The following is a 25,501-nucleotide window of genomic DNA, read 5'->3' on the forward strand; positions in this document are numbered from 1 at the left end:
ATGAGGAGATGGTGTGTCAGCAATTTATAACACATTTTTCAAAAGCAAAGGCCTCCAAAGGTGTTACTTGAAATAACGCCGGGAGCTTTTGCTCATTTGTATGAGGTCAGTAACGGGATTAATGTGTGCCACTGCTTTCTAATTTCATCATGTTAGAGACGCATCTTCCTGGCAAAGCAAGGCTGCAGTGGAAGCGGCTGTTTGTCACGTTAGTAATGAGACCCGGCTAATCGTGTGCATTCCGGAGACAGCGTCGATACACTGCTTTGCGCTTGCCAGGGTTCGGCCCCTAAACAATGTTTATCATTGTCTCGCAGGACTCTTTAATTATCTGGCAAACATCACCGACAGAGCGGCCCTGGGTTTTATGATATTAAAAGACGCGAGGTCATTATTCACAGACATGATGTGCGTGAGAAACAAAATCAAGATTTTTTTCCCCCAAATTTTAGGTCCTTGTCTTTAGTTGGATGATTCATATTTTGAATAATATAGAAAAAAAAAATCAATAGCCAAACCGAAGCTTCAGCTGGATTTATAGTAGGAGAGGTTGTGGCTTGAATCTGATAAGGTTCATTTTTTCAGTGGCAGAATCACTTTTAAACATGATGAAAGATGAATCTTTTGGGGATATGATTTGGCTCCTGACAAGACAGTGATTTGTGCTTGTCGGCGGCTGATTTTGCATTCGGATCGCCTAAAGGAAGTAGGATGCGACAAAAGTGGAAACCTCCTTTACTCTTGTTAATGTTTCTTTTCAAAACACCCTCCATCAAATTTATAATGTCATAAATCTAATAGAAGGAAAATAAAGAAAGCTCTTAAGAGCTCTTGTGCGCCTGCTAGCGTCGTAACGACTATCCATTACTCCAAATTCCCTAAATAAGCTGCAGCTAATAATGCACTTATTGCACATCATCATATTGCATCACAGCCGTCCTGCAGCCTCCGCTCGGCCGTCTGGTGGGACTCCAGTGGGAACCGAGTGGCGCGTGTTGACATTGTTAAAGATCCACGTGAGTAAATCACACGTTTCATGTCTGAGTCATATATATTTGGAGGAGTGGGGGTGGAGAGAGAGGAGAGGTGGGGGTGGCCGGGCTGACCCAAACATCTTGAGGCTGTTGCACAATATTCAATGTGTGTGGCTGCACTCTGCTGCCTAGCAATGGTCAACAACAACAACAGTGACAGACATGGCTGTGAATTATGAATTTGGGCCAGATAACACACGCGCCACGCGCACACGTACACCATTAGCTCCACCGGGTAACTGTGTGTGCACATTGCCATGGAGTGTGTGCGTGTGTGAGAGCGAGGTGGGGGTAGCAGCAGCAGCAGTGTTGGCTTGGGGTGAGGTCCTGCCCTGGTTTTCTCTGGAATTCCTTTGTTTTTGGAAGCTAGAAAGGGGAAACTGAATCTGCGTGGCCCGAGGGTCTTGACTCCTTGGGAATTCTCTGCACACATCTCCCTGTTGCCAGCTCTGATGGTTTTAGGGGTGGCTCTGTTTTCAAAGCTCAAGCAGCTAAGGTGTTTTTCACCTTCCAGAGAAAGAAAACGTTGGTGATATGACGGCTGCACCCGCAGTCAGGGGAGGGATGCTAATAAATGCTCCACAAATCTGCACAAAAGTTCATCAGCATCCAACGTGGCTTAAATAATATTACAAAAGAATATTTCTCTGAAGACTACGGCACAGCGATTTCCTTATGCCTTTTTTAATAACCTTTTATTTCAAGCTAACGAGTGCTGTAATAGAGGTTGCTCTTAGCATAAGCTAGCTGAAAAATTCATGGCTCGTTAAACATGATAAACCATATCACCATTTAGTTCCTACAACAACTTTTCCATGACCAGATCCTTATCTGGGCTCTGCCGCTTTAAGTAACTTCCACAAAGCCGAGCTTTTCCCTCTTGTTTGAAGGGGGCTCGTGTGGAGTGCGGGGGAGGGGGAGGAGGGTATTTGAAAAGGGTTGTTGCTTGCCACCATTGAGCCCTGCCTCATTCTTCGGTGTCCCCTGGAACAGGCGGGAGGGGAGGTGGTGGATGAAAGGGGCACAGCCGAATGGCTTGAGGTCTGGTCACATGAGCGGTAATGGTGGTCATGCTGGTCCTTTTCAGGCTGTCACAGTAAATCTGTTTGACTTGTCACTTTGTAAATCATTATGAAGGCTAAAAGCCTCTCTATTGGATTGTGGCAGGGACGGGGGAAGGCAGCAGGTTTCTTTTGTGCCCACTTGAGGATGATGATAATCAACTTTGTTTCTGGCCGTCTTGCTGCGTAGCTATAATTAGCTCCCTCCCCTCTTATCTTTGGTTCTAACGTGTTGCTCCTCAAAGCCAAACGTGCAGCAGGGTCTTGAAGATTTGCGACTTGAAGTTTTGGGCCTCGTGTTCACTTAATTCGAATGCTAATGTAGGACACATGGAGATGACTCTTGTTCCTCCCCTCTGGGCCAGAGAGTGTGAGACTCACCACCCCATCTGTGTCTAAACTTGCAGTGTCACTTTCTGACCGAACTGGTTGTTGTCTGGGGAAGTTTATCACATGACGTCAGATTCTTGACGGGGTGCAGACGCCGGCCGCCTTCATTTTTTTCCTTCGCTCTTTTCCTCTGCCCGCCCTCGTTTCCCTCGCCTTTTGCCACGTGTGTCGGCAGCAACCGTGCCTGGGCCGCGGCGCCGAGGCAGACATCTGTCGCTCTGCGTCCCTGTTCCGATCTGCGGCTCAAAGCGTCCAGGTCACGAAGAGTAGCACACGCCGTCCGGGCACTGTGGGGCCAAGTTTACAAGCCCTGATTCGCTCTTAGGTTTCTGTCTTCCTCATTAAAAAGCCTCTCTGCCACATGTGCCCACCAGGGCATTGAGCTTTTTGTTGTCGCTGCATGGAGCATCTGTTATTTGGACTTTTGTGGCGTACCGGAGTGTGCGGTGTCCCATCTTGTGCTGACACAAGCTTTCTCAGACTGGCCTTTTGAGGAAAAGAGCAGAAATGTTGGTTCCATCGGGGTGTTTTTGCCCACTCGCACAGCTGAGCCAAATGGAGGATTTGACAGTTAAACTAGATCTGTGTGCCTGGGGCGGTCCCAGTACTGACAAAACCAATTACACAATGAATGAACGGGGCGCTAATTGTAGCTGTTCGGCTCAGCTATAGATTGACATGCTCGCGGTTGTCAAGCCTAAAACTTGACGTAACGTTTTCAGAGTTTAATGGTTGTTTATTGATCTCCATCGCTGCTTTGACATTTGCTATTGTTGCTGCGGTTGTCGCTTTTATCTCACAGTTGGCGACTTCACGATGACGGGAGACGCTCGGCTCAGATGCTCATGGGAAAATGGGAAGTTGAGAAAGAATGATTGCAACCAAAATAATTCCCCCTTCTCTCAGAAACTACTAATCTGGACGAATAGCCAGTCCGCACTACTCAGCTAATGTTGCCGTCTGTTTGTCATCATTAGCTTTACTTCTGGATGCTCCTAGGTTTCAGATGTTGACAGTTTGTCTCTACATGTGCCGATGATTTCCTTTGTTGGGCCGTGTTGGTATCAGCTGCCACGTTTTTCCCAGTTCAAAGCCGTCTAAAGCAGGTTGAGTAGTTAGCACAGCAGGCGGCTGAAACTGGAAACTCCGACACATATAGTTGCAGGGTAAACATTCATCCTGTTTGTGAAAGTTCTCCGAGAGCAAGAGAGTTTTTATGAAACCAATTTGACAACATCCATTTCACAACCCTTCCTCCTCACTGCCATTCCATTTGATTTTACGACAACGCTGCTTGTTGCCACGGCGCTTTTCAGCCTTTTGAGTGTCAGCTCTCAGATGTTGGAGGGTTTTCAAAACTGTCCTCGTGCAACTAAAATACCACACAGCCACACGGCTACTTTGATAAAAAGGCCACAGAGGCCAGATCGACTCGATGACAGGTGGTAACAGAAGTTTAATTTTTTTGAAGTTGAATTGATGGGAAGTAAAAAGCAGAAATATTTGTAAAAAAAAAAAAAAGTCCATCAATTTGTTCATGTTCATATTTACAGAATATCAAATGGATCTGAAACATGATCTATTTTTAAGAACGTCTCTGTTGTTTCTGCAAACACAACTTTTAAATTGAAATAAAGTCCAATCTGTGAGCGCGGACAGCGCTACAGCACCACTAGCATGGTGCTTTTCTGATAAAAACAGCCCTATTTGATGTGTTGAAATCCTCGGGAATAGTCGGCTTTACAACGTCGCCTTAGCCGCCGGCTCTGAAACCGCTCCGATTGAACACGTCTCACGCGAGTCGCAAAGTTAAAGGGTACCATGTGTGACGAGCCGATTAGGCTCCTTTGTGATGTCTCTGCCTTTTCTATATGAATAACAGCATTTGGTTGGTCGGGTGGAAATCCCAGCGATAGAAATTCGAGATTTAAAAAATGGCAATGATTATTCCTGCATGTGCTGTTTTTGAGCATTTCTCAATATGTATTTTATTGTATACGTTGCTAATATAGATAAAATATTTTTAAATAAGAACAATAGAATGTCTTTATATAGATTTTTTGTCCCATTGTAGCTGGACTAACACCCACAGATAGATTGATAGTGAGTTGATTTACAAGAGCATGTGGACGCGAGCATGTGTGATCCACGTTTTGCTTATATTTCACTGACCTGGAAGCAGATACGTCCTGACAAGTTGTTTAGACACAGTCTGCTGTGTGTGGTAGCAACAGGTAGGCAACATAATGAACCGTGGCAAAGCATTTTTGGAACGAAGGGGAGTCTGCCACGATGCTGAATCAAAGCCTTTACGTCATGTTACATTCAAAAGTGCATGAAACCAGCGTTCTTCTGCTTTAGCATCTGGCACCAAGCCTGTTTTCACCAACTCACCAAAAGTTTCAAAGGTATTTATCGGTGCTCAATGCTGCCCCCAATGGTTTCCGTCGGTACTGCGCTGCTCGTCCTGCATGCGTGCACAAATGCAGACAGAATGTGCATATATCCAACATCCTAAGTGATCCTGAAGCGTGCTGATGCAGCGTTACTGTTACCTCATTTGTAGCGTGTCCCTGTGCAGGCTTGCACCTATATTTAACAAGCTATTTTCACTTCCTGAATCTTCTCGCTGACCCCTCTTTGCCTTTTATGCAGCAGTCTGTTCTACAGCAGTGACAAGGAAGGTCGCGGCAGTGAAACAGGACAGCTCGTGCACACACGCGCTTGTGTGTGTGTGTGTTACCAGGGGCTGACAGAAGGAGAAAGCGAAAGTAGGAGGCAGTGCGGCTCTCCACCCGCAGCCTGTCTGCAGCTACAAATCAAACCGGACACAGTTACTGCTGTCTCATATGAAACTGATCACTTACACACAGAAAAGTGTCAAAGAAATCTCAAGGGGTAATTGTTGGTGCTCCATCATTGCTGCTATCCCGCAGCTGAGGTGGACATCTCGTACAGTTCCTGGCCTTTAAAGATGCTGCTAAAGATTAATGTTGTCTGAGCACATTTTAATCAGCGCCGGTGGTCGGCTGGTGATGCCGGCTGCCTGCACACCTAAAGTGGTTTCACAGGGTGTCAGCGGTGTCCTTGAGAATGTCGTTGCGTGACGCTGAACTTGCACACCACATAGAGGACAGATAGACCGAGCTTTGAACGGGTTTGCAGGAGGAAGAAGGTGAGAAGCCTGGTTGGTGAATTGAAGTATTTAGAATTTTCCTATTAAACCTCCCCTCTCTGAACTAAGATGCACATTGAGCAGCTCTTGCTGTTATTTGTTTCTATGCTAATTTGCACAAGCAAAGATGAGAAAGGGGGACGTTATATGGCCTTTGATTAAATGGGATGTTTGAATGCCCTCCGCCTTCAGGAGAGATTTGATACTTGAAGGGGTTGAAGTGTTTTTGATGGAAACTTCATTAATGATTGATAATAGGAGAGCAGTTAAAAATCTCCCTGCTCCAGCGCCATCAATTATTGAAACCTCTCTCCTTGCATTTTGGTGGCACATAAAATATCAGTCACCATCTTGAAATCCGGAGCTGATAATATCTGTCACAAAACCAGAGCTCGGTATCGATTTGCTCGGAACAATCCCTCTTCCGGGCCAGTGCGCCGAACATTTCAAAGGTGAGATCGCAACAATTAACATCAATTGCTTGCCGCTATCTGAAGTCATCCAAGTGTTTCTGGGCCCCTAAAATTGAATTGAGGCCATCAGGATAATGTCTTATTCTTTGCTTGCATTGTGCGGCCCCTCGTCCAGCTATGCGTTTTATTCCACGCTAACATGCCGCTGCGCTCTTTCATATCTGCCTAACCTCTTCAGACCGTGTGCACTGGCCTACATTTACACTGAAGATCACGGGCACACAAGCCACATGTCGAGTTTAATGTTAAGGGACCGAGTGGGTGCTTGAATTTGACGTCGGAGGTTCGTGTCAGCCGGTGTGTCGGTGCGTGTCAGGAGAGCTGATTTAAGCTGCACGGCTCACGAGCTGCCAGTCCTGCGGGCTTCTCCTGTGTCATCACCAAAGGTTTCCATCAGCTCGCACAGAGGGAATTCTCTCGGAGAGCATCCACACAAGAGGCCCGATTAAGTCTTTACGCCACATGTGGCGGCCATGTCTAGCCAGTCATGCTCACAGTGCTGCGAGGTTGCTTCCAGGCACGCGAGAGTAGATGTTTTCATGGCCCTTGAATCGGTTGTGGAAACTTCTTGAAGGAAATAATTATCACTCACAAGAGGGCCGACCACAGCTGTTGGGTTTCTTTGAGTAATGCCGGCCTTTTTTTTGTGTCATCACAGCCGGGCTGTTGAAGTTCAAGTTATTCATTGACTACAAATGGAGCCTCACGGCACAGCGTCTGCTGATTTTCCTGTCAGTCTCACAACAAGATGCGGGGATAAATAACTTTTTCGATGACAAGGAAACGAACTTGGATAGATAAAGATGAAAAGTAGCAGCAACTGATGTGGCAGCTCCTCTTATCTGAGCACGGAGCCTCAGTGTAGCAGCCAGGCAGGCACGGCGTGCTGCCCATCTTGTGTCAACAGCAGATTATTGACATAAGCTGTTTCCCTGTCAGCTATGACTTCTGTCCTGAGGGCACCAGGAGCCGCGGTGGTCGAGGTGATTAGACTCACGGATGGAGATTAACACGGAGAGGTGCGGGACAAAGGCATAAATCACGGCCGCGACGAGGCCGAGAGCGTCGCGTGCGACCTTTCAAATGGCGATTGTGACGCTTGTGGGCGGACGCGTTCCTGCTGTGGCTGCAGGAGTTAAAAAACAGGGTCATAAATGTAAAACTTGTATGAAAGGTTAATGTGGAGTGGGTAGCGGCGGAGAATAGGCGCAAAACATATGAAACACTCCATACGTACAAGCATTAAACACGACAAAAGACTGGAATGACTCAGTCTCTCTCTCTCTCTCTCTCTCTCTCTCTCTCTCTCCTCTCTCTTGCTCTCTCTCTCTCTCTCTTGCACAAAGTGAAAAGACGGTGCTCTTTTATTAAGTAGGAAGTGAAAATTGTCCACCGGTCTGCCGGTTTTCCTGTCTGTCTGTGCACCACAGAACATCAGAAGGGTTATTAGAGGAGCCCTGTGGCTGCCACTGATAACGCCAGTCTGGGCGCCGCTGCTGTCGATGCCGCACGCCCGCGTGGCAAACATGGGCAGCCGCGGGATTACCACTCTGTTTCTGCTGATGCTTCCTTTAGGTTACTCCACCCCCCCCCACACACATACCCACACACACACTTCCCCACCCCGGGCCACGTTTGAATAACTCGTCTGATGTGTTCTTAACGTGACTGCCGGAAAACTGAATCTCTCTGGATTCCGAACCAAATGATTTTGTTTGTTTCTTCTTTCCCTTGCTGCTACTGGCCACAACCGGTTATTTACATGCTCTGTCACTTACTGGGAGGAGTGATAGAGATGGGTTTGGAAGCTCACTAATCCACTCTGCTGCTGTCATTAGAGAGCAGCAAACAGACTATTACCACCTCCTCCTCCTCCGTTTTCTGGCCATCATAAGTCTGCCTGGAACGTCTTAGCACGTACGCACACACTCACGCAGCTGCGATGGAGAGCGCCTCTTGTTTCTTTAGCTCCACTGAGTGGATCCCTGCTTCGGTAATTGATCCTTTTACACGAGGCGGGGCGTGTCAGGGAGAAGAAAGAGAGGGAGGGGGAGTGGAGGGGCGGCGGGAGGGGGAGAGAGACCCTGAGTGTTGTCAGTTTGCTGCATTAATTTTTCAACTGTGGTCAGTGAGACTGGAGCGACGGAGGTGGGGCTCGCCGCAGAGCTCGCTCAGAGGAACCACGCCATACCTGCTGCTGCTTTGTCTGGCTGCACAAGTGTCCCGTTTATTAGCGCCCCCGTGCAAAAATTAGCCTCCCTCTGTGAGACACAGTTCTGATCACACGGCTTTATTTGCTTCATGACAACCTCCTGCCAATCACTTTTTTTCTTTTCTCCTGTTTGCCTTCTTCTTCTGTGGTGTAAAAATAGCCCCCGGATGGCTGTGTGAGTTGTCTGACTGTCCACAGCGTGCAGTATGTGCAGTTGATAATCGCCGGACCTCACTTCCTGTTTGATCCCTGCTCCGCTTGCTGACTCACGGATGACGCTACCAGCCCAGGTGAGAAAGGGCACAGAACATTAAGGCTCGTTCTGTTCTCAAATTCTCTCTGTCTTGTGAATCATAACTCTCAAAGGCTGCATCTTCGCCACCACGATGCCTTTCACCGTCATCATTAACCACAGAGGATGTCACTGCAAAGACTTGCAGACACAAGTCAGATCGTTTGGCTTTCGTTTGGGGGGAGGTAATACGTGACATTTAACACCTCAATTATTGACTCATTCTTGTTCCGTGGTATCTGTAGATAAAAAATGTGGGTAATTGTGATCTGGAGTCATCTGCAGCCTCCTGCATCGTGAGCATGCAGTTGCTTTGCTGCATGAATTTGGAAATGTTGGTTGAGGTAAGAAAATGTATTTGGGTTATGTTACGTCACCAAATTCAGGGTTAATGCCTGAAATGTTGAGTCAGCTAACAACATTTCACCAAGTTGCGAGCTGGACCTTGCATGACCTGTACGATCTACAAGGGAGATCGACCCTCTCCAGGGTCGGACTCCATCATCCTCTACCCCTCCTTGTAGCTAGCTAGGACAGGCCTTCCACTCCTAAAGCATGATTGCATTCTTGAGCGATTCCACCCTCTCCTTTAGAACAAGAGCCCTCCGCATCTCCTGCTCTTTCAAGTAGAGGCTGCTGGCCCCGTTTCCCCTTTGAAGATGTAATCTTGGAAAACACTGAAGACATCTCTGGGATTATCTTAAATGTCTTCAGTATGTCAACAGCCCGGCTCCGTTGCAGAGCGGCGCTGGGCCGTTTAAGGGGTCGGCTGTGATGACAGGCGAGGATATACCGCTTCGCGGAGGTGATCGCGGGGTCAGCTCTGCTCGCTCCTCTCAGAGCCAGACTCCCACAGCTAAAACTGGATGATAACAGACACAATGGAGTGATGCATTCCCCCGTCTAGGTAAACGTGCATTTACAACCGACTGTCGAGCAGCTGAGTGCCCGGTAACAGATGGCGTTGGAGGCTAAAGTTCAGTCGTGTTTTCCAAAAACCGAAACGTCTTGAGCGGCGCGGTAAGTTGAGACGCATCCCTGAGCTGCCACAAGAGGGAAAGTTCTACACAAAATTAGACACACACACACAAGTGGGCGCTCCTTGAAAAGGATCTTGACTTTGTAATCATATCAGATGCTATCAGGAGCAGATTTTAGGAAGGGTAAGTGCTCGGAAAATAAATCAGAGAAAAGCTGCCTTGGGAACATGTTGTTATCCTAATTACCTGCTGAGCGACACGGCAGAACCGGCGTTGATGTCGACGCCGGGTCGCCCTCCTCTCCACAACAGGCCTGTCTTGCGTGGGCTGCTGTCTCCTCTCCTTCTCTTTGTGCGCTGCTTTTTTTCCCTCCTTCTTTTCATCCTGGAACACAGACTCCTCGCCAGAAACGACACACATTTTTTTGGGGGGAGATCTTGCTCTGAGATTCGGCCCAAACTCGCACCAGCGAGTGTGCGGGCGCTGGCGGTCTCCTCCCCGATCCCAAGGCCTCGCCCTCCTCGGTCTCTGAACACCCACTCCCTTCGGCGTGCGGGGTGGGCGCCCTCATGGGCGCCAAACGATTAGTTCTCTTCTCTGTTGGCCTCCACACAGGAAGACATAAGAGATAATGATATCAGGATAGGTGAGCGTGAGCAGTAGGAGAAACACTTGACCTGTTTGTTTTTGGAAAATGGTATTCCTCTGCTCATTTCCTCCTGATAAGTATCTGACAGCTCCTAGTAAAGTGTTTTATCTTGGCTGGAGGGAAATGGCCTCACTCTCGCTCGCCTGCCAATCGATAGCAGAGACTCGGCCGTTTTAAATCGCAATTATAATTAAATCTGTTTTTTCTGGTTGTGTTTTTTAATTGCTCAGAGGTCATCAATTACAAATAAACACGAGTCGACTTGGGCTTTTAGCTCAGCGGGGGATTTCTCCTTGCTTCCTTCCCTCCTGCTGGCTTCTCCTTTACCTCTTGAGATGCAGCTGCAGATTCTCTCCTCCTCCTCCTCCTCCTCCTCCTCCTCCTCCCGATATCATTGACTGCCGTTTGCCACGTTTGGGGGGGGCATTGATTTTTTTCTTTCTTTTTACTGCTCCCAATTCTCTCAGGTTTAACAGTTGATGGTTTGACGCCCAGGCACGGCGCCACCTGCTTTGAGGAGATGATGTAGACTTTTATTGCTCTCCCGCTCTCTCGCCCGTGGATGATAATGCATGTGTACGTGCGCGTTTGAGTGAGCCTTGTCTGATTTGAGCAGCCGCTTGAGACTCGGATTCCCCCCAGGAAGCTAAAGTAAACGTTATGGTGTTAAGGGCTTTTAGTGGGCAAACTTGGGCTTTGTCATCTTCAGCATTTAAATCGCTCTGAAGACTTTGCGCAGAAAATTGTTTTACCTCCGCCTGTGAGTGCACACACACCGTCAGAGCATAGGCACCTACGCTCCTCCATCACACACTCGCACACACACACTCCAAAGTCAAAGATGCAGGCGCTAACCTCATTTAACGTGATTAGTTTCTTTGAGGATTTTACCGCAGCCTCTTATATCTGGGATGAAAGAGTTCACGCTTCTGACAAGGATAAAGAAGAAAAAAGCCCCAGAGTCTGCAAAAGCCGGGGTGAGACGCTCGGCTCTTTCACTGCAATATTCACCACATTATGAGCCAGCGCCCGTTTGTGCTTATGTTGCTCTCCAAAAACATCTGTAACGCGCCGCTCAAGTGGTAGCAATTTCCCCGTCGTCTCATGTCACAGCATTACAAGCGGAACTCGATTGCGGATCTCCGCTCGGCGTTCTCTGGCGTGCTCAGTTTCTCATAAACATCGGCTTTCTTGCGTGGTTCCTCCAATATGCAGAAAGGATGTGCCGCTTGGTCCTCACTCGGGTATTTTCCCTTTGAGGGCCATGTTATTGCAGTGATTTTAGAGGATTGTTCTTCCAGCCTGATCTCTGCTCTAATGAAACACCGCTGCTCTTTGAGCCTCGAAAGAGCTGAAGACCTCAACGTCTGAAACAGAAAAGATGTGGAAAAAGTCCACTCAACCAAAAAACTATTTGCTGTTGACTGAACAATTGAGTTTTGTAATTGGTGTGTTTAATCTCTCAGCCTTTAGATACTTGGTGCACACATGTTTACAAGGGTCCAGCGGTGCGTGTTATAGCTGGGTAATATCAGCCTAATAGGCTTACCTGTCAGCGCTGTGTGGGATGGAGACCCAGTAAATCACATTTGTCTGTGACACCTGCTCGCCTCCCCGTGTATTTATGAGCCTCTCCTCCGCCCTGTCCTCTTCTTGTTGGCCTTGCTCCAACATCAACCCCTTCTCCCCACGCCTGTTTCTCACCGGGCTCCTTCCTCTTGAATCAGGGAGCATGTGTGAAGAGATCTGGAGGCCAAACTGAAACCAGCCATCTCTTCTCCCTCTAACAAACGTCAGGAGGTATCTGATTTTTGACGTGATACTTTTGGCCAACCTTGCTTTGGAGCGATCGCGCCGTTTACGTGCCAGAATACCAGATGCACAGAGGGGGTAATGCATAAAATATGACCTCTTCTTCCTTCAATCTTGTCTTGCTATGTTCAAAATAAAAGAGTATCAGATGAACGCGAGGAAACAGCGGTGTTGTGTGTCCAAATCCTTTAGATTGCTTTGGTGAGATACAGTGTTTACTAAATCTTGTTGTCTTGCCCACGAGCCCCAGGCTCTACTATCTTACAATAGCACCTCTTTGATAACATGCTGATAGTTGCCATAGTTTCACCAAGCTTTCTCGCTGTTTGTTCTAATAAGCAAATAAAGCCAGCCGTTGAGGACACACTACTTTCTACATTCATTTTCCTCGAGTGTCACGTTCAGATATCACATTCAGAAGGCAAATGTCACTCTTTGGTTTTATGTATTTGGAAAAAGAAAACCCAAACTTGCATTTTCCGTACGTGTGTGTCCTTCGGTCGACATAATAGTGGGAGTGTTGCCATCCCATCCATCTTTATTTTATGTCAGATGGTCTGCCGTCCCCCCACCTGCCGTCTAATCATTACCTCACGACTCTCTCTTGTAATCATTGGCCATTTCAGAAACTGTGTCTGGTCCCGATTTGGTTGCAGCTGTATTCCAAAGAAAACAAGTCTCCCGTGATATCTCTATCTGGGATCTGAGTGTGCAATTTCAAAAAATCAGCGGCTGGTAGTGGAGCCAACTCTAATGCTAGCAATGCTAACGTTTGCTACGGCTACAAACGGGATTAATTGCGCAGCACAAAGAAGATAATGTACAACAGGTTTTAGGAAGAACCTTCTGGAAATCTGAACAATTGAAACTTTTATACAGAACGTATTGCAAGTTTCCTCTCAAATTTTCTGTGCAAATTGGTCTTTGCCGCTTAGCAGGTGTGCTGTATATTTTATCTCCTTAGAAAATGGCCCCCAGGACAGCCTGGAGCAGAGGAAACGTGCTTGTTGTAGCTGTGGTCGGGATTGGAAACACTAAACAATGGAAAACAAAGAGGGTGTTGTGTGTCAATTACCAGGAGATTTTTAAGATAAAGGCAGGACTTGTGAGTTACTCTGTTGTTATTTTCATGTTTTTATTTCTGTCGGTTGCAGTAGAAAGTAGAAAATGCTTTGATACAGCTTTTGTCATTCAAATTAGTGTGCACTAACCAAAGACTAAAAACCACTGCAGACCTTCTAAATATGTTATTATTACTATTTCTTACATTATAAGTTTACATCAACTTGAATTTGTTTACTACAGCATTAGTATTTTCTGCATTAGCTACTACAACACAAGTGACATTTAAGTCAGCAGAGTTGACCTTGATGACTGGTGAGCGGCGAAGGTGAACTTGCACCTTTACCTTCTTTTATGGTTAAATCCTAACGTCATAATAAATCTCCAACAGTAACGTTTGGTCGCTGATGTTCGGCTGAGCCCCCAAATTTTCCGGACCTACGCTGCGTTTGTGTGCAGCGTGAATATTGTGCAGCAAAGTGCCGGTGAGGGAGTAAGAGGCGCGTCGTGCGTGTGTTTGTGTGTGTGTAATGGACTCAGGATGAGGACTGACCAGAGCCAGGCTGCTGATAACCTTTAGGAAGGACGCGGTTCCTGTGTGTGTGTGTGTGTGTGTGTGTGTGTGTGTAGGGGGTATACATGACTGCTGCACTGTACAGGCGAGGCAGTGGCAGTTTGATAGGTGGTGCAGCTGCTCATTGGTTCATTGGCTTTCCGGGCGGGTTGGGGAGGGCAGCAAATGGGGCAGTATTGCAAACTCCCCCATGGCTTCCTGCATACATTTTTCAACACTGGGGGGAGAGAGGGGGGGTGGGGGGGGTTATTTCTTCACGATACCGTTGTCCTCTGTGTGAACCATACACTCTCTGGTGTTCCATTAAAAGAAACCTAACAGCATTTTTTCCCTTTCTTTCTTCTCCTCAGGTTGCCGCTTAAGGAGGGAGGTCAGGAAGGGACGGAGCGTGAGGAATACATGAAGGGCAGAGCGGGGGAGGGGAAGGTGACCATAGAAACAGTCCGACTGAGGTCAGAGTTCACCCAGGTAAATGGATCTTTCTTTAAATCAATATCATTGTGCCTGTGTGCTCTTTGGTTCCGTCGTGGCTCATTTCACTGCCCGGAGTTGAGCTGTCTCAGCACGTATGAGCCACGCGAGCCAGTCGCGTATGATGGGTTGTCCTGCCAGGCTGGGGAGAAAGCGGGAGTTCAGCCTCTGACTCTGGAGAAAAGAGGAAAAAACATTAACAGACGGGCTGAGAATGAAGTTTTAAAAGGTGCAGCAATCAACACTTTGAGATGTACGACCGTGCACGGAGAAACACGTGCGAGATGCAGCGGTTTGACAGGGAAGAACCGCATAATGTGACAGCGAACACATGAAAGTATACGGAGACGCCGCGCTTTACCGCGCTGCTCTTCTGTCAGCTCGCATCCACCCCGTCTGATGCTCATGGACTTCTATCTGTCTTTTCCTCCTCCTCTTTTCAGCCTTTCTCATTAACACACATGGAACACATCAGGAGTTGATCAAACAACTGTGCAATTGAGGCAGAGTTTGGCCAGACAGCCCGCCAGGATGAGTAATGCAGAGCTCCTCCGGCTTAATTTGTTTAGAAAGCCTATCATTGCTGCAAACATGTTACAGACTGTTGCCGTTTACAGGGGAGGATTTTTCTCCCGTAGCCTTAATTGGGCGCATTTTTAATGTTAGCGCCACATAATGTGACCACTGTTGACACTGAACACTGTGGCTGTTGTGAAGCGATGTAGCCCAAATTGAGTAGAGAGTGTGTGTGACTGTGTGTGTGTGTGTGTGTGTGTGTGTGTGTGTGTGTGTGTGTTGGGTGGGAGGAGAGCTGCATACACTCTCCATGGCTGCTTTTCCACCCGTCTGCGTACAGTCCGGTTCAGATGATTTGGAACAGCACGGCCTGATGGTTTGTGTTTCCTGCCGGGGGGGATAGTGATATCTGTGTCAGTATTTGACATTTTAATAGCACGAGTGTTTTTATCCTTCAGTAGAAGAAAGCTGAGAACGAATGCTGCACAAATGAGTCCTCAAATGCACGAAGCAGAAGAGCTAATTCGGCTAATGTCCTGATAGTTGGGGTTAGCACACGTTGGTATATCTCGCTGCACTTTGGGCTCCTAAACTTTATGTTACAATCATTGTAAAGCAAATGTGGGGAAACTGGAAGCCCTTAAGCAGACGCTGGTTAAATCATCGGTTGTCGCCTTCACTACTCAGCACTGGCAGCGTAACCAAACTGGACGTCTCCCAGTTCTCCCAGTCGCTGCGTCACCGAAGTGAAGGCAGCGTTTGTGAAAAGCGTTTCCAAATGGATGTTGCGGATGCAGTGCGAGTGTTTTTCTTTTTCCTCTAGGCTCCGGTGCTGTGGCGCGCACACCTTGTTACCACATGTTTTCCTCAGATAAAGTAATGGATGTCAGAACTCTGGGGGATTAACTCACCGAGAGGGAATAAGCATCCAGTTCCTGGCCATCTTTTCCAGCTTTTGGCTGATTGTCTCTCCGTTTTCCTCCCGCACCTTTTCTTACGTCTGCATACATGCTAATTCTCTTCGAGGATTTTTTTTCTTCTTCTCCTTTCTGATGTAAATCTGATACCAGGATGCGATGCTATATGCTTACGCTGGGGCGAGGCACAGACCGAGATAGAACAAGACTCTTTTTCTCCGAGGAGTTTCACCTCAGGGTGCTGCAGCTTAGGCAACTGTGATGATATTCAAATGACAGGAATGTGTATTTTTATCCTCGCCGGTGATACTCACCGCGTGGCCCATTTTTCCGCGCAGACGAGCAAGCTGTCCCTTTTTTGAATTGTGTGCAGTAAGAGACATTTCACAAATAAGCAGAGGTATAAAGTGGTGAGAGTGGGAGGATGAGAAAGAACATTGTCTTCTCTTTTCACCAGCATAGGGACAGAACAGAACAGGTTGTGTGAGGATGCGCATTATCCTTAGCATCTTCTAACGCCGCCTCAGGGCCAACCCTCTTCTTCTAAAGCGGCTAAGAGTTTTTCTCTGAGCAGAGGAGTTGGAACAGTTGCAGCACGTTGTCAGATGGCATTCCTGGTGCACTGTAATTACCGCACAAACACTTGTTCATGTGTTACAACTTGACATAATTACTGTGATAATTTACTGCCTTACAGGGCTTTTATTAAAGATTTTTTTTTTTTAAATGAGCGATGCTCCCCAAACATTTTTGCTGCCCCAGACTGTATTCAACAGACAACCCCCGGAATGACATCACCCGCTGCGCGCCGCCATCTTCCTGCGTCATTCCGCTCATGATGTTATCCATCATTGGGTCTCTGTCTGGCGTCATCAATTACTCAGAGGGAAATAAAATTAGAGGCCTGAATGGGACACAGGGCCTTGGAAGACCTGACATGGCTGTGTTATATGATTACACAACCTGTTGGCCGTCCGCCTGTCAAGTGTCTCCCGGCTCTGATGAATGGCTCTAATATGTCGCGCATCACAACACGCCACGCCATGCTCTCATTAATGGCCTCTCATAATGCCCATGTTCCTCCAATGGAATCAGAGGGGAGGAAAAAAGACGGGGGGAGGGGGTGGCAGTTGTCGTGCAAGGGACGAGAAATAGATATCATGAATGCTTGTTTCCCTGTCGCCATTGAAGGCAGTAAACAAAAGAAACACCGTGTCCTCATTTGAATAATCGCACAAATGGGAAGGTGAGACGCCAGCGACGGGGATTGCGTAACTCCTCCCAGATGAGCAGAACATGATGGGAACGTGACAAAAACAGCGAAAGAATGCAAGAATTGTTGGATTTAATCTGCAACACGTGCGTCTGAACCGGCTGTGTTTACCTATGCTGAGCATTTGCATAGCTGGGGCTGTGCATACTTGTGTCTGGGAACTTTCCACAGGTTGAAACAGTTGAACTCAGCTATGCTAATTGCTCTTTCCTCTGCTGAATGGGGAGACACGTTCCTCGGAATCCTCCAGTCTGCTCCGCACTCAGCTCATGCAAACAACAGGCTCTGTTCTGCTGCTCCTGTAGGGTTGTGAAGGAAATGGGCGAAAACGTGCTTCTTTTTGCGTGACATTGGGTGGATTTCCACAAAGTGTACACACTTTGGAGGTTATCTTAAAGCTACATGACCCTTAGCCACAATAGATGGGGGTATTTATGGCTCTGCGAGACTTTCGGTGTTGTTTACTGACAGGCTGCAGCGGAGGAGCCCTCATGATAAGCACATTCCTTCTGCTGATTTGACACGCATGTGCTCAGTAAACTTTGCCTCCTGTCTAGTCTCACACAAACGTCAGTACTCTTGAGGCCCGTAGGAGTCTCAGAGTTTTCTGGGTTGATGTTTCGGAGCGAAGCGATGAGCTGCACCTGCATGGCAGGAGACACCGTCTGCATATCGGAGCTGCTCCTCACAGCTTGACTATCTTAGCTTGATAGGCAACACCTGCGCACCAGTCTTGTAAACCACGGCCCTCAGCGCCGCCCTCCTTCAACGGGACTGCTGAAACAAAGCCATCAAATCCAAGCTCGGCACAGGGCGGGGACGCGGCACGCGCTCGTGCCCGTCAGTGTGGTTACTTCTGCTGCGTCTGAGCAAAGAGATCAGGGCAGGCGGACGGCTCCACATCAACATTAGCGCTGCGGTCGTATTCATGTCTCCTTAAATATGAAGGTCAGAGGTCACTAACGGCCTGTTGACACGCAGCTGATTTACGCAGCATGCTTCAGGCTCGGGGCTCAGGCGGACACAGGCGGCCAGAGTTTCCTGTTGCTGCTGATCTGATCTTTGGGTGCTTCCAGTCTCGGGTACCAAAGTTATTCTTCGCTCCCTCACCTGTCTTGATTAAGCGGTTGGAGCCGGGCTGAACAGAACAATCTGAGGGAGTGCAGCTTCTTGTATCCCAGCAGATAGGAGCGCAGACACAAACAAACGAAAGCAAACGGTCCAAGATCTGTGCGTAGGGGGGTGGGGGTGCCGATCAGATAGGAGGTGGCCGCTTGTTCAGCGGTTGACCCCGGGAAAGGCGAACAACATTTCTTCCTCCTCCTGCATCCTCTGGCCAACAGCCAGCCGCACTCGGCTGAAACGTGGCTGCTCCTTGTATCTCCGAGCTGCTGGAACAGCAGAAACTATCAGGGGAGCGCTGGTCTGCACTGAGGGGGAATCAAAACGGGAGGTTCGCGGCGAGCTCGGTGACAGCTGCATTCATGTCTTAGTGGGTGACGGGCTGTCCGTCTGTCAGAGCAGATATTTCTGTCTGTTTAGTGCTACCTTACTGGCTGCCAGAGACACTCCTCATGTCATCGCTGGGTGCCTGCTGTCACTGGCTAAAAAGGACTTGGGTGCATGTGTGTGTGTGTGTGTGTGTGTGTGTGTGTGTGTGTGTGTGTGTGTGAGAGTGACAGTGAGAAACTGGAGCAGCTGTCTTGAAAGTGTCTCAGCTCTGTCGGAGCTCGCTGAATCTGCTCTCCGTTTTCATATTTCCCCCACAAAGGCGGGATTTCGCCGGGTTTTACGGGCAGACGTCCGCTTTTTCCGACACGTTTGGGAAATCAACAGATTATCTGTCATTAGATAAACACTACAGACAACAGCCTGGCCCCGGCGTGCGCTTTTATTGCCCGTATTATTGTTTTTTCCTTGCGTTAAAGCGGTGCACGTGTAAGATGTTCTCCACATCCTCTCTGGTCTGGCACCTTTGTATAGGCAGCCCTGTCTACAGTTCACTTTCAGTTAATGTTACAGACGTTGCATTTACTGCTTTTTTTTTTTCTTTCACAACTGTGCGAGGCCTTCCACTTGACTGAATGCGCACTTTGCTTGCGCTGGAGGCTGAGCTGCTGCTTTCGTTGGCTCATCTTGTTTTGAGGTTCTCAGCCTGCGTGTAGGGTTGTTTTGTACCAAGAGCCAAATCACCCGCAGTGTCATACAGAGAAAAAGCCCTTAAAAAAACGTCTGGATTTGTCAGTGAATCTGTAAATTTGCAACAATGTGATTAAAATTTCAAGCACCAACCATACGAGGCCTATTAAAACTTGCAGCGTCTGACCAGCGGAGTCCAAGCAGTCGTTTTTGTGTGGGAGGTACAATTTACATGAAACATTAAATCGAAATAGCATAGTGTTTTAAATTTCCTGGGTCAACTCCATACGAGTGTGGGTGGCACAGGGAGGTGATGCCGAGCTGAAATTCTGCTGCGTGCCGCGGTTGCCTTCCCCTGGAGCGGCTCAAAAACGCGTATTCAGATGAATCCAAAGACAGAATATTTAAAGTTCTGCTGTGTGAAGTCTTTATTTACTGATTAATGGGAGCGGCTGCTATCAGAAAGCTTTGGCAAGAAGCACTGACGATTATTACACCTTCATTAGGCAAACAATGGACCTTTAAAACATCTTGTATCGCCTTTAGTCGCAGGTTTTTTTCCCGTTTTATCCCGATATGGCGGATTTTTGCAGGCAACCGGCCGTTTGATTTCCATCCCATGTTTCTCAGAGTTCTGTCATCTGATTACAAACATGTGTTTTTGGCCAAACGAGATGGCAGGCGAGTTAGGTAATGGAATATTTAGAGAGAAAAATCTGGTCATTAGCATGTTAGCAGACTGCACAGTGGCTCGGCACTTCTCCTAAAAGTCTAGTGTTTACCCAAGTGTTTACCTCTGGTGTGCAGACTGATCCTGGTGCAGCTCGGGAATGAACAGCACTAAACAGATGATTGTGTTCAACCCGGAATAATAATGGGTTTAAGAAGGCATTAGCATTTGTCTACCATTCTGCGTACAAGACAAGAAAGTGAATTTATTCTCCCAGACTACCCCTGTATGAGCTTTTACGGCGACGTTGCCTATAATTTTGTGGTGGCCGTGACAACATTAGTCTGACTTCAGATTCAGCACGCTTCCTCTAGCTTCCCAAACGCCACAGCGCGCCTGAAACCACACACCAGGGTTTACCTTCTTTAGGTTAACACAGTCATCTCCCAGTAACCTGAGCTCTCAACCTACATGTGCAGTTGGCGTGCGTGCATGTGGCTACATATGTGCCTATGCATGCATGTGATCTCACAACTGCAGGACCCATCTCTCTTTCCAGAAAGAGCTGCAGGGACTTGCCAGTATTTTCATTCCCTCTGGAGGCATTTCCGCACGCTAACAAAGCCAGGCCTGCGCGATGAAACAGAGAGGAAGCAGCTTTTGTAGAGGGAGCAGCCAATTTCAGTTTGTGCATTTGTCTGTGTGTGTGTGTGTGTGTGTGTGTATACACTGCCGACCCCTGCTAACAGATTGTCGCATGCAGATTTACTTTTGAGCTTGTAATTCAGGCTGTTCCAGACTTTTGTTTGCAGAGGAGCCTACAGTAACGTTTACCCATTCGAGTCCCATTCAGAAGACGAACGTTTGCGTCTAATTAACTGACACACTACCCGGCTTGTTCCGTTGGTAAGTGTGTGTTTTTCAGGGCTTGTTACCCACTGACCTTTCACAGTCCTCACTTCCTGTGTAACCACATCCAAAAGGAAATGTGTGATATAGCCCAGGTCACAATTCTCCAGGGTGTCTGGCTCTAGGAAGGGACTGGAGGAAAGAAAGAAAAAAACAAAAAGCCCACAGCAACCACATTGTTGCTAAAGCTCAGATTTACATTGGGATTTTTATAGAGTCAGCGTCCTGTGAATTGACAGCCAGGGCAGTGTGACACGCGCTCATGACCATAAACAGGGATTTGGCCCTCTGGAGAAAATAACCTTGATAATTACTGGGTGCATATGGACCTGCCCACAGCAGGAGGGGGGAGGAGCGGCAGACAGGGCTTGACTGAGAAGGAGAAAGCAAGGGAGCAGGCCACATCCGCTGGTGCATTCCTCCATGCTGTGTCATACTGGTGCTGAGTTTCTCCTCAGTTTGCACAGAGATTTCCACAAGGTGGGGAGGGTGCAAAGGGCTACTGACGGAGCGCTCAGTGCCGGCGCCATCGACACTGTAAGTTTAACAATGCTGTTTGAAGAGTGAACAGACTGCCAGATAAGGAGGAGGTATACAGTCAATGAACAAGGACATATAGAAGACAGCTAAACCTGTTTATCTTTCAGAAAATAGCAGGTCGCTTTAGCTCCTAGAGCTTTTTTTCCCCCCTAAATGCTCTCATGGCCCATTTTTGTTAGTTTCCTTCAGCCTGATATCAAATGATTATGATGCAAAAGCTGTTTATTGTTGTTGTGTGCTGCTGTACTGCAGTTGAACTGGATCCCCAGTAGCTAAAGCAACCAATCCCTGCTTCTTCTCTCAGGTTCTTGTGGAGAAAAGGCAACTACAGATGCCACCAGCCTTGCTGCATCTCATGCTGGGTCTTAGTCCCGGTCATGTGGCCTTCCTGGTCAGGCTGAATTGACATCATTTACAGCAGCCTGAGCTGAAAGTCTCCAGTTGGCCTGTCGCCTGCCTGCTAGCCTCTCACTCAGCTGGGTAAAGAGTCCTTGTTGAACCACTGCACTGTGCCTGGCTACCACAGGGCCATTCATGCCTGTAACGACAGAAACAGGCGAGGGCCTGAAGTCACAGTTTCCCCAGAGCAACCTCTTAACCTCGAATGCATTTAAGAAAATAAGACGCTCCTCTGTAGCGGCGTAAAGTTGAAACACGCGTTTCACATGGTGTTTCACAAGTTCTTTGTCTGTAGCATGTATGTGGAAAATGAACTGATCTAGTCCCCAAGGAAGCAACAAACAACAACAAAGATGCTTTGCACAGCTTTTGAGGCTGGAAATTTCTAACAGGAGTCTGATTCCCTCTCTTTTTTTGTTCTTCTTTTGAGATGCTTCTGTTGCTCTAATGGCAGCTGATGTTATCACAGATCACCCCTGCCTCATTGAGATGTCCTCTTCTCAGTCCCAGTGTGACACCCAGTGAGAGGACACGCAGGAGTGGCACGGCTTCATCCTTCTTCCTACCTTTTTTCTTTGAACCTTGTTTTACACAAGCTCTTCTGAGGGTCTCGGGAGAATCAGATCAGGAGTGTCTATTCACACATGCGACAAACAGCAGGAGAGCCTCCAGTCGTTCCTCAATCTGCGTACTTATCCCTGCACGCCATCTCGCCATCTCGCATACTTGTGAAACGTCATCCTTTGAGTGGACTTTACCACAATGCATTTCATCTCAGTCAGCAACAGCAGCAGAAAGTACGCACTTCGGAAGTTCAAAAGTCTGAGGAGAGGCCGAGTATTGACAAACGGCTTCTTCAGCTGATTAATGTTGGATGCTGTAGATGGCTAAAGCTAACCTGAAGCCGTGATGTTCACATTGGCCATGAACGTTTAAAAAAAACATCATTGTAAAAATCATTCTTCGTAATTCTTTGATTTTTACATGCCAGTCAAAAACCTTTTAGAGGCTCCTGTGTTGTATGTAAGGTTGCCCATGTTCCCGCACCCCCGTGTAGAATCCTCTCGTGTACTTTTTGCCCCGCTTTCTTTGTTTGCAGTCGTAATGTCTTCTCGCCATGATTAGCAAACGTGTGTTTTCCCCGGCCAGCGTAACGTCTCGAGCCGCCGCGTCCTTGGAAAGAAGCCTAATAAGCTCAGACGCACACCGCCGTCTCTGCGATCTGCAGTCCTATTCTCCAGTGTCATACAGCACACCCTGATGTAAACAAAGGCTGCCCCCCCCACACAAACACACACACAGGCATGCTACGTGAGGGTGCTAATAGACGGCATACCAGACCACTGAGGACAGCATTGATGCTAGCTTACTAACGTTGACCTTCCGTGTGCCAATAACAACAAATCTGGTCCCTGATTTGAATATGGGGACGAGAACGGTGCAAATTGAAAGCAGAAATCCCCCCGGTGTGAGACGAGATGAGCTTCTGAATAAATTATTCAGATGCAGCCTCTTTTCCTGCATGATTCTCGCCTTCTGCTACATTTAATGGCATCTGCGAGGACGCCCGTTGGAGATTAATCCAGATGTAAGGGGTATGTGCGCGCACGCGTGCTGTTGCTGGCTGCGCGTGTGTGGCCCGCTCACCCCCTCTCCTCACGCATCCAGTCGTGCCTTATGATGGGGAAACAAAGCCTCAACAGGGGAATTTATTTCTTCTCCGGAGAGGGTTGTAAATAAACAACTAGTGAATCAATGGCTCCATTTGTTTTTCTCTGATAATTCCGCCTGTGTTGTGAGGTGGTGTGACAGTGATTTGCAAGCTGGTGTAGCTCTCAGCAGCCATATTTTCTCCCAGTAAGAGTTAGAAAATCTGCCGTACATTTCATTAAAGCAGACCAGTAAATTACAGGCTGCTTTTGCTTCGTATTTTGCGCCATAATGGCACATTTATTTTTATGAGAAGAATGTAACACCAACAGGAGGCGTTGCGTTTCAGACCCCTTCGGTCAGATAGAGGCACTCAGCCATAGAACTTTCCAAGTGCATTGAAATTGGTAAAACGGCAGCATCGATTGTCTCCAAAAATTCCAAGCTTGCCGGACAGAAGCGCTCTGAAATTATCGATCGTGTCATTATTGCATGATCCAAGAAAGTTTCTTCCAAGGTTGGCCATTCTTGCCGATGCTTCTTTTAAACCACAGAATTATGTCTATACTATACGCTTGCAGGACAGGTCCCCAAAAATATTTATACTTTGTGTATATTATTTTTATATCTTAGTATTTTGAGATTTTTTGACTTCTATTGCTGGTGATTCCCTTTGTTGCAAATGAATGTTTGACATAAATTCCTGTGGTGAAATCTCAATCTCCGAACACTAACAGCTATGTTTCCAATGAGAAAGTGGTTATGCATTAAGGCAATAAATCATCATTTCCTTCGTTGCATCAAATGCGGCTCCGTGATTGGCTGGAGCTGTGAGTAATGGCCTGAAAGGCTCAACGCCAGGTCTTTGGAAATAAAGGTAACCTTCCACAGTCACCCAGTTTATGCTGCGGTGGGTAATACCAACATGACTGTTCATAATGAGCACGCTTTCTTTGTGCTCAAGCACCCTGTATCCCATATCCAAGTGTGAAATTACAATATCAGATCATATTGAGTTAATTAAACTCATATGACTAATTTAATTGGACTCAAATGTGGGGAAAATGAGTAAATCGTGGAGGCGTATTTAGCTCGCATCTTAACAGTAATTAAATGTGGGCCAGTCTGCAGCCTGTAAGGCTAGTTTGAGTCCTTTTCCCGCCTACTATATGAGTACACATGTGGCAAAAACACAGTCAGCCAGACACTTTGGGGAAGCAGTCAAGCAGAATATTAATGAAATGCGGTGGGAGTTTCATCCACAGTAATAAGTCAGTTAAAGATGCTGGCCTGCAAAGCACTTGACAAGTGGTCATCCCATTAGTCTCTCTGCACATCAGAGTTAGATAAGAGCCAGAAGCAGAGGAGAAACGTTCCTCCATGATTAGAGCCCGGAGCTTTCAAAGACGGCTGCTTCTGCAACTTAAGTAGTGAGGGACACTCCCCGCCACCACGTAAAATCCACTTGTATTTGTCATTTGAGCATTTCATCTCTCATCATTGACGGGGATTACAGATGCACGTCGTCTCCAGCTCCGTCAGTCCTCGTTTCATGATTCCAATCTGTCAGATGCACGACAGAGCGCTTCATTACGTCTTGATGATGAGGCCACCTAAGTCTTGTTTCCCGATAAAGGCAGATCGTGTCTTGTCACAGCCCCTGATGTGCTCTGCGTTCTGTTTGGTTTCATTTTAGGCTCTCCCGGTGATTGATGAGGATTAGGGAGCTGATATCACCTGGCTGGGAACAAGAGAACGCCCTCAAACGCACTGGTAAGACGCTGATGTATCACCTGCTGGGACTTCGTCCATGCAGAAAGACCTCGGTTTGGTTACGATCGAGCCAACCCGAGGGCGTAAAACTTGAATAGCTGCGATATTGATCGCTCTCTATCAGCATCAATATCAGTCATGCATAAGGAGGACAGCTACTAATCCCTCTACCTGCATCCTCCACCCTTCAGGACAAGGCTTTGTTTACTGCAAAACACCTTTAGGGAGTCTGCTAACAGCATCAAATCATGTATTCAGCACTCAATTGGACTGCATGAATATTAAGTGTTGATTTAAAAACTGGCTGAAAATATTCGGTCAGTCATGCCCGCGGTGTCAGAAGGCTGTGGATGAAGTGATGGATGATATAATCTGGGTGAACAAGGACGCGAGGGGAAGGAAACCATCGCAAGAGATGTGGCATTACAGCGCCGGTTTTTAGTTTCTAGTTCACATTTTCCTACTCCTGTTCTGAAAGGCTTCATAAAATGTCTATCCCGTAGTTTGTACACACGTAAAACAGCACCAAA

At 47.4% G+C, this 25,501-nt stretch overlaps 1 protein-coding gene across 3 annotated transcripts in view; it reads left to right on the forward strand.

Annotated features, from left to right (window-relative positions):
- Positions 1–25,501, forward strand: part of zmiz1a (zinc finger, MIZ-type containing 1a) — a 72,435-nt gene that overhangs the window by 5,690 nt on the left and 41,244 nt on the right. For all 3 annotated transcript variants that reach the window (XM_057046595.1, XM_057046597.1, XM_057046596.1), the window contains exons 2-3: positions 14,065–14,182; positions 24,895–24,971. The gene's annotated coding sequence lies outside the window, so the exon portion shown is untranslated. The remainder of the gene's footprint in view (positions 1–14,064; positions 14,183–24,894; positions 24,972–25,501) is intronic.

Source organism: Takifugu flavidus, chromosome 11 (genome assembly GCF_003711565.1).
Source record: "Takifugu flavidus isolate HTHZ2018 chromosome 11, ASM371156v2, whole genome shotgun sequence".
NCBI classification, from domain to species: Eukaryota; Metazoa; Chordata; class Actinopteri; order Tetraodontiformes; family Tetraodontidae; genus Takifugu; species Takifugu flavidus.